The sequence below is a fragment of the Hordeum vulgare genome, chromosome 2H (assembly GCF_904849725.1).
Source record: "Hordeum vulgare subsp. vulgare chromosome 2H, MorexV3_pseudomolecules_assembly, whole genome shotgun sequence".
Taxonomy (NCBI): domain Eukaryota; kingdom Viridiplantae; phylum Streptophyta; class Magnoliopsida; order Poales; family Poaceae; genus Hordeum; species Hordeum vulgare.
The window spans coordinates 57557448-57568052 of NC_058519.1; positions in this window are offsets into that span (position 1 = coordinate 57557448).

Consider the following 10605-nt stretch of genomic DNA (forward strand, 5'->3'; position numbering starts at 1 on the left):
ATAGTTCTTTTAGTGCCCACAAAAAAAAGTCCCAGGATTTTTATAAATCTTTTGGTTATTAAACCAAATTCAAAACATATTGCAAATAAATGAAAAACAGAAAACAAATAAAGAAAAAAAGGAAAAAGAGCCCACCTGGACTTACCTGGGAGGAGCCGGCCCAGCCCACCATCGGGTCGTCTTCTTCCCCGGGCAGCTGCGTGGCGGTAGCACAGCCACCGCGGCCACCTCCTGCTTGCCACGAAGGAGGCGCCCCCAACCCTATCCTCACGCCTAGGAGAAGCCCCGCAACCTCCTCTCGTTTCTCCCTCCCTCCCTGCTCGCTCTCAGCCTTTTCCCCTCCTCCATCTCTCTCTCTCACCGAGGACCACCGCGAGCGCCGCCGCCGATTTGCCGCCTCCGGCGCGCCCCCAACCTCGCCACCAGCGCCAGAAGACTCGGGGTGAGGCCCTCGGTCGATTCCCCTCTTCCCCATCGAGCTCCCCCTCCTCTAACTCCCTCCTGCCGTCGGAGCTCGAGCTTCTTGCCGATGGTAATGGCTGCAGCGGCCAGAGCCCCTCCCTTGCTCATATGAGCACACCGGCGTGCTCATGGAGCCCCGTAGGTGCTGCCCCAGCCCCCAGACTCTCCTCCCGCGCTCTCTGGCGATGACCCCATCCTGCCTGAGCTCTGGCCGCCGCCTCCGGCATCGCTGTCGCCAGCTCCGGCCACCCGAGCACCCCCAACCAGCCAGAATGGATGCGAGCGAACTCGGGCAACGTTCCAGTGCCCTCAGCCGCCGCTCCCGTGGCCGGCAGCGAGGACTCCGTCGCGCGCTGTGGTCATCGGCGTTGGGCCTAGCTGGTGAGCCACTGACCAGTGGGTCCCCGTCGTTAGATGATTAGCTTAGAGCTAATCACCCAATTAGTTAGCCCGAAGGCACTAACATATGGGCCCTGTTCTGGTAGTTAATGTTAGGTTTAATTAAAAAAATATTAGCAAGCCGAGTCAATGACACGTGGGCCCAGCCACCAGGTTTGACATGGGCCGGCGCCTTTGACATACTCACGTCATTGTAACGTCAGGCTGATGCAATAACTCCTTTTCTGGATTTTAAATAATTCCAGAAAATTGCCAAAATTTGTAAAGTTCATAGAAAATAATCTGTAACTCAGAATTAAATAGTTGATATATGAAAATTTATCAGAAAAATCCAAAGAAACCATTGGTACTAATTTCATGCATGATAGAGCAACCTAAATAGGATTATTTGGACATTTTGTTCAAATTACATTATGTAACCTCATATATGGAGTTGAATTTGAACCTAGAGTTCAAACCTACTTCATTTAAATATGTTGCTAGGTGCATTAGGCCAAACCACATCATATTGCCATGTCATATTCATGCATCATACTGTCGCATTTGATGTGTATTGATTTGTTCCCCTTCGCTGGTTGTTCTTTGTGTTAGGCACTGTTCCGGAGGGTACGGTCGAGTATCCATCCGAGGAGCAGTAACGTATCATCATCTTATCAGGCAAGCAAACCCCCTTGATCATTCCGATAAGAACCCATGTTCTCGCTCCTGCTCTCATTTATTGCATCAGAACACATCGCTTCAAATGCTTTTGCTTCGGTAGTGGAACCCATTCCTTTGCATGACATGTCCTTGTCACGGTAAATAGCTAAACCTTGCAACCTAGCATACGTGGTAGGTGCTTGTGCCATGATGTGCTTTACCCTGCTATGCTTGCTATGCTTAGAGTTGTGTCAGGCCTGTTTCATCTAGGTGATGAATTGGAGTGGATGAATGTGTTCTAGTGATAAAAGGATAAGTGTTGAATCTGATTTGGTAAAGGTACGGATGAGAGGCTATGTAAGAGTACATGACGGGTTGTCTCATTGGGATCGTCCTTAAGAACTGAGTCCCGTGTATGTTATCCAAGACTAGCTACTACCGCACATTGGGATCCTTAATTGACTCTCTCGGCTTATTAATCACCTAGGTCTCTGTCCAGGAGTTGCAACTAGTTTCTGGTGTTTGTAGGACATGCTAGTAGTCTACTGCTACTTCTCAAACAACAGCGCGAGAAATTGGCACGTTGACGGAGACTTCGCTTGCGTTGGTTTTTCCTTTGAAGAGGAAAGGGTGATGCAGCACAGGAGCAGTAAGTATTTCCCTCAGTTTGAGAACCAAGGTATCAATCTAGTAGGAGAATCTCGTCAAGTCTAGAGTACCTGCGCAAACACAAAAGAGCTTTCACCCAACGCTATAAAGGGGTTGTCAATCCCTTCAAGATTGATTGCAAAGTGAGACCTGAAGACGGAAAGTGCAACGAAGTAAAAGTGTAAGACTGAAAATATGGTGTGAAGTAGACCCGGGGGGGCATAGTGTTCACTAGAGGCTTCTCTCAAAATAGCAAATATCACAATGGGTGAACAATACTGTCGAGCAATTGATAGAACCGCGCAAAGTCATGACGATATCGAAGGCAATGATCATGCATATAAGAGATCAGAAGAAACTCAAATAAGATTCATAGATAATCTGATCATAAATCCACAATTCATCGGATCTCGACAAACACACCGCAAAAGAAGATTACATCGGATAGATCTCCATGAAGATCATGGAGAACTTTGTATTGAAGATCCAAGAGAGAGAAGAAGCCATCTAGCTACTAGCTATGGACCCATAGGTCTATAGTGAATTACTCATGCATCATCGGAGAGGTCATGGTGTTGATGAAGAAGCCCTATGTATCCGAATCTCCCCTCCGGCAGGGCACCAGAACATGCCCCAGATGGGATCTTGCGGAGACAGAAGCTTGCGGCGGCGGAAAAGTGTTTTTGTGGATCTCCTGATTTTTTTGGGATTTTAGGGAATTTATAGGCGAAGGAGCTAGGGCATGGGAGGCCCAGGGAGCCCACAAGCCTGGGAGGCGCGGGCCCCCTGGCCGCGCCATGAGGGCTTGTGGCCTCCCCCGGGACTCCCTGCCTTGGTTCCCAAGCTTTCTGCGTATCTTCTGTTACGGAAAAAATCTTTTCGGAAGTTTTATTCCGTTTGGACTCTGTTTAAAATCCTCCTCTGAAAAGGGTCAAAAACACGGAAAAAACAGGAACTGGCACTTAGCAGTGAGTTAATAAGTTAGTCCCAAAAAAGATATAAAAGGCATACAAAACATCCAAAGTTTGACAAGATAATAGCATGAAACCATCAAAATTTATAGATATGTTGGAGACGTATCAAGCATCCCCAAGCTTAACTCCTGCTCGTCCTCGAGCAGGGAAGTGATAAAGACTGGATTTTTGATGTGGAATGCTACCTAGCATAGTTGTCCTTTGTAACTTCTTTCATGTGACATGAATGTTCAGATCCGTAAGATTCAAAACAATAGTTTTCTATTGACATGAAAACAATAATACTTCAAGCAAACTAGCAAGGTAATCATGAACTTTCGAAATAACAAGGCCAAAGAAAGGTATCCCTACAAAATCATATAGTCTGGCTATGCTCCATCATCCCCACACAACTAATTTAAATCATGCACAACCCCGGTATTGGCCAAGTAATTGTTTTCGCACTCTTACTTTCTCAAACCTTTTTCAACTATCATGCAATACATGAGCGTGAGCCATGGATATAGCACTATAGGTGTAATAGAGTGTGGTGGTGGTGGTGAGACAAAAAAGAGGAGATGGTCACATTGACTCAGCGTATAAAAGGGTTATGGAGATGCCTATTAATAGATATCAATGTGAATGAGTAGGGATTGCCATACAAAGGATGCACGAGAGCTATAAGTATGTGAAAGCTCAAAAGGAGAACTAGTGGGTGTGCATCCAACTTGCTTGCTCACGAAGACCTAGGGCAATTTTGAGGAAGCCCGTCATTGGAATATACAAGCCAAGTTATATAGTGAAGATTCCCACTAGTATATGGTGGTGACAAAGCAAGAAGCTCTCAATCATGAAGAACATGGTGCTATTATGAAGCACAAGTGTGGAAAAAGATAGTAGCATTGTCCCTTCTCTCTTTTTCTCTCTTTTTTTGGGCTCTTTGGCCTCCTTTTTTTATGTGGGCAACTTTGGCCTCTTTTTTTATTTTTTCCTCACATGGGAGAATGCTCTAATAATGATGATCATCACATTTTTATTTACTCACAGCTCAAAGCTTAGAATGATGATGACTCTATAGGAAATGCCTCCCGCAGTGTACCGGGATGTGCAATGATCTAGCTTGGCGTATGACGTTGAAACATCTCGCTAGCTATCTTACGATCATGCAATGGCAATATGAGAGTGATGAGACAAGTCATGAGACGGAACGGTGGGTGTTGCATGGCAATATATCTCGGAATGGCTATGAAAATGCCATAGTAGGTAGGTATGGTTGCTGTTTTGAGGAAGGCAAATGGTGGGTTTGTTGTCACGCCCAAGATGCGACCCTATCCTCAATTTGGCATGAAGGCCTCGTCAGGGATAGAAGCGCATCTCGTCGTGTCGCAAGAATGGATATCGTTACAAGTACATGTACTGAAAAGAAGAGATATATAAATAGAGTCGGCTTACACTCGCCACAAGCTACATCAGAGTCACAGCAGTACAGTACATAATCATCATGAAGAAGAGCAGGGTCCGACTACGGACGAAAACAAACGAGAAAAGAAGAACGACGTCCATCCTTGCTATCCCAGGCTGCCGGCCTAGAACCCATCCTAGATCGATGAAGAAGAAGAAGAAACAACTCCAAATGAACAATCAACACGCTCGCGTCAAGTAACCTTTACATGTACCTGCAACTGGTGTTGTAGTAATCTGTGAGCCACAGGGGACTCAGCAATCTCATTTCCAAAGGTATCAAGACTAGCAAAGCTTAATGGGTGAGGCATGGTTAAGTGGTGAGGTTGCAGCAGCGGCTAAGCATATATGAGGTGGCTAACTTACGAGTACAAGAAATAAGAGGGGGGAAGATCTACGCATAACGGACGTGAACTACTCATGATCAAATGAATGATCCTGAACACCTACCTACGTCAGACATAACCCCACCGTGTCCTCGATCGGAGAAGGAACTCACGAAAGAGACAGTCACGGTTACGCACACAGTTGGCATATTTTAATTAAGTTAACTTCAAGTTATCTAGAACCACTGTTAAACAAAGCTTCCACGTTGCCACATAACCGCGGGCACGGCTTTCCGAAAAGATTTAACCCTGCAGGGGTGCTCCAACTAGTCCATCACAAATTACCACAAGCCGCATAGAAATCCTCAATCAAGAAGCTCGCGATCTCGTCGGATTCCCTAGTGGAAAACCTCAACTCTGAGATTACCCAAAGCATCACCGGAATCCCGATGCACAAGATATTCCGTCAAAGGTAAAACTAATACAGCAAGGCCGCCTGACGTGTCGACGAACCCGATAGGAGTCGCGTACCTCGTTCTCAGGACACGGCGGATGGAAAAGCCTACAGGTACCAAACCTCGAGTTGCCCCGTGGTGGCCCAGCAGTCTGTCCATTTTGGACCAACACTCATGAGGAGCACTAGCCCGGGGGTTGATTAAATTATCCTCGGGTTAATTACTCCCTATGCAGTTCATTAGTTATTAGGAAAATGTAGTACCAAAGTTGGGCCCGGCCAGACCAGCTTTAAACTAAAACGAATTATCAAGGGGGTCCCCATAACAACCCCGATCGTGTTAGGAGCGCTCATTTATGGAATATAACACCAGTAGCCGAAACTAAGGGGGCAAAGGTGGAACAAAACACCAGCCTAGAAAAGGGCCGAGCCTTCCACCTTTTTCCAAGTATATAGGTTCATTAAATTTAAATAGCATTTATTCGGGTGATATGACAAGGAACTCATGTTGTCACATGGAAGCAACTGCACCTACAACTAGCAATGCTACACAGGGTTAAGCAAGCGGTAACATAGCCAATCAGTCGTTTGCTAGGTTGAACAGGTTGAAGGTTTTCATGGCATTGTTGAGAGGCTGATATTTAACATGTGGTAGGCAACAAGACATAATCGATATAAATGGTAAAACTAGCATGGCAATGATAGTAATGGCATCTGGGGAAATGGTCATCTTGCCTGAGATCCCGCTTGGAAGAAGAACAACTCGGAGAAGCAGAAGAACGGACATAGTCGAACGGGTCCTCAGATTCCGACACGCTTGCGGAACTCTATCGAGACGGAGCAAACCGGAATCAACCATCAAAACAAATATTCACCACACGATGCACAACATGATGCACAACCTAATATGATGCATGAACAGATCAATGATGCAAGTAATGGGATGGCAATTCACCTCACGCAAACACTACACATTAAGTGAAGCTCGATATGCAACGGGTTGCATATCGACGAAACTCCACGTTTAAATATTTATTTCACTCCCGTTGATTTACACAGCAATATTTAATTGTGGTTAACATGACAAGGGGGTGAAGCGATGATCCCACGTGTCATCCTAGTCGCTTAACACACGGGACTTAGAACGGACGCTACGGCACAAGACACACGCAACACAATATATATGCCATGAATGCTTCATGCATGCGAGTTCACAACATCACAGACAAGAAGAGAAATAAGCATGTGTCGCCACGGCGAGCGAGAGGGAACCATGGCGGCAAGACGGAAACGATGCCACGGCAACGTTCCTATCCCGACAACTCGTCGAGATATCGAAGCCACGAATAGGGAGCGCGTGCAGGAACGTCAAATAAAGATGGGGTGATCCCGTATCTCGGGTTCCCATGTGTCAGGCACAACATAGAGGGACAACGTGCAACGGTCAAACATACGGTGCTAACATACATACATACAACACATGCATACGGTTCTCGACCACGTCTCCTCAGTATACCTTCGAAGCGTGCAAATCGGAGGGGATCGGGTCGTAGCGGACGTCGTGGAAATCGTTGTCGTCGTGGAAGTAGTCGTACACGGTCTCGTCGATGATAGTCGTTCTCTTGCCATCGGTACAGGGTCTTCTCAACGGTAGTCGAACTCGTTTCCGGGGTCGTCGGGGTCATCGAGGACGTAGCTGTCGTCGTGGTACTCGGGTCTCGTCGGAACCATGAAGGAGGGAATGGCGCACGCGGCGGCGGCAAATAGCAGCACAAGCAAGCGACGGAGGCCACGGCTACAAGCGACAACAACTAATATCGCCGCTAGCATCTAACGGCAAGCTACGGCACAAGCTAGCAACATCTTCAGGCAAAGTAAGGCACGGCAAGCAGCAAGCTAGCAACCGGCTAGGCACGCAATGCGCAAGCAACAGCAACCTACAGCGACGGCAGCCAGCAGCAACAGCAATAGCCAGCAACACCTAGCATCAGGCAAGCTAGCAATCAGCAAAAGCAGGGCAGCAAGCAGCAAGCGGCGGCAGTAGCATCAGCGACAGCAGCGAGCAGTCACGCGAGCAGCAGCGGCTAGCAAAGCAACGGTCAACAGCAAAACGACAGCACAACGGCGAGCTCGGCACACGGCGAGCGCGGCGGCGCGGGGCTCCTGCATGCGGGTGGCACAACGAGGGAACCTCGGGCCGGGTCCTGTCGGTGACATGGTGGCGACCACCGCGGGAGAGCTCAGCTCCAGGGAAGCTCCTGCGGTAGGGGAAGGGGTGGCCATGGCGGGCTGGCGCCAGGACGGCGGCCGGCGAGGGCCTTGCCTGCAGGAGAGGTCGAGGGGAGGCCGGCGAACGGCTCGGGGCACAGCGAGGAGGAGAGGGGCGAGGCGGCCGACGGCGGGCATGGCAGGGCAAGGCCGAGGCGAGGAGACCGGGGCGGGGAGGGGCGGCGCTCGGGGCTGGTGGCGGCGCCCGGCGGGCGCGAGGGCGAGCGAGGGCGAGGATGGAGAGGGCGGCTCGGGCACGACGCGGCCCTGGCTGTGGGACTGTCCGGCGGCGGGGGCAGGCGGCGAGGCGCACGGGAGCTGCCGGCGGGCAGGCATGGCGGGGCGGAGCAAGCGGCGAGGCGCGGGGCTGGCGGCGTGCACGCAGATCGAGGGAAAGGCGGCGGTGCTGGATGGATGGATGGATTTGTTTTGGGATCGGGGAGGAACCCGATGGAGGGGGAGGCTGGTTGGGTAGCTGGGGACTCCAAGGCAAGCACGTGGCGGCGGGATGAGGGATTGGACAGGGGGTAGGCTAGGGTTAGGCTAGAATGGACATAAATACAATAAGTGGATTTGTGGTAGGGGTTGCCAAGACCCTCTGATTAAATCGGACGGACGAAATAAATAGGCTAGGGAGCCCAATGGACAAACCGATGACGTTTTGCGGTAAAACGGGGTTGATCCGGATCCAACGGTCACGACCGCCCGGTTCGGGTCCCGAGAGGTTTTCGGACTAGGCTGCGCGTGGGGTCGATGCACTGTGCAGAGGGGCTAGGCGGAGATGAGAGGGAAATTGGGCACCCGGCAACATATTTTAAAAACACCAACAACCCTCCGACGATAGACCGAATATGGTGCCGCTACGGTCGACCGTTCGGGTACCAGACGGACTCGGATCGCGACGAAATTCGACAGGCGGCCTAGCTACAGCTAATCACGACCGCATGCCAAGTTTCACCCAATCAGAGAAAGTTTCCAACACACTTTAAAAGCAGGGTTTCGACGGTGCCGCGGGCGCGTGCGGGTGCGGTCGGGCTTAGAACGGACAACGACGAGAACCGGCAACTAACAACGGATGCAAGTTTTGAAAACTGGCGGCAACGAGATGCCGATGCAATGCTGATGATGCGCATGATGCGATTATGGTGCGAGAAAAGAAAATAGACACACGACGAAAATGGAATAGAAGGGGAATCTTCTGGAACGTCGGCATCAGGCTGTCACAACTCTCCTACACTACAAGAGGATCTCGCCCCGAGATCCAAGAATGGAAGGGGGGAGGATGAGAAAGAACAAGAGGTAAAAACTTAGTCGCTTCTTTGACAAATGAGTGAAACCAACGATCCTTGAAGGATGCAAAGAGATGAATAATGATATGAGAAGACAAGGAAGAATTCACGGAAAATTTCGGCAGAACTTCGGTAGGAAAATGGAACAAAAAAATCGATAAGATGGAGGAAATAGACAATATTCATAACAAACAACTAAATAGAACAAGGGAACACCATGATCTTGATAGAACAACAAGATTGACCCAAAAGAGCAATATCACAATGCCTCCGGAACAATGGAATAGGAACTAGCTCATACGGAAGAAGAGAAAGAAGAAAGAATGACAACTACTAACTCCAATGAACTTGGCAAGCATCCTTGCAAGAAGAATTGGACGGAGTTGTTGGGAAAACAACAACGAAAAGAACAAGATAGTAGTGGGCTTATGGAAACCTTTTCAAACTAATGAAGTGACAACCATCCACTAACAAAAACAAGGATTGATTGGGAGAAACAAGATATGAACAATTTCTTACACCACGAGGATACATTGAGAACTTGGATTAATGACAAGCACCATGATAGCAACAATCCATAGGAAAAGCTTTAGGTGAAATCCAAACCAAGATAGCTCAATGAAGAAACCATGGGTTGAAAATATCTCATGATCATAGAATTGGTGGATTTAATTATCTCATACTTGAAAGGAAGTCTCTTCGATGCTCCTACACTAACAAGAATGCTATAATACCCCCTCAAATGATAAGGAGGAAGAATTGCACTTTGAAATGCAAGACAAAGGTACCTTGAGGTATTCCAACAGGAATCTTGAAGAACACTTCAGAAAGACTGAAATCTTGATGAACCACCATGAAGGACCTCCGTATACAAATGAATGATGCAACGCTATGAAGGTAGAAGGAATAAGATTATGACCTTGCCAGGATTTAGATGAAGCCTCAAAAAGAGATACTAAAAGAACTTGGAACTCCGGAAAAGAAAGATAAGCGCTTGAGAAAAGGAATTGATATCAAGAGCCACTCCGGAAGAAGAATTGAAATCTCTTGGAAGAAGGAAGAACAGAATAAGAATTATATTATGCTAATCCTTCATCAAGTATAATTGATGACAAGCAACGGATCTAGCATACAACTTATTCTTCTTGAAAATATTGAGGAGAGATATGAGCACAAACTAGAATAAGTCTTGAAGGAGACACCGGTGAGAATTGAAATAATGAGGTAACCATGAATGAATGGAGATACATGAGAATGAAGAGATCATGATCCACCTGAGATAAAACTTGAACAAAGCACCGAATAAACGAGAGACGAACGAAGAGACAACAATTGAGAAGAATTGAGGATGAAAGCTGAAAGCTGAGAACGAAGAATCTTCTAAAATGATGTCCTTCGGAGGAACGAGAAATAAAAACAACTCAGAGAAGGACCGAATAGCAAGAAAGGGATTACTCATGCTTGGGAATAATTGAAGATGGTAACACAAGGCTAGAATGATGAATCTCCAAGAGAATGAACCAAGATTGAGAGAAACACCCCTTCGGATTTGCAAGCTGAGAATGATGATGAGGAACACACCAAGAATTAATGAGACACTCCGGAACAAAGAAGAACGAAAGGTTGAGCCAATATGAGAATTAATTCTAATAGATCTTGGAGAAGGAATATGACTGATGAAAATCATGCTTACGTCATAGTTGAAA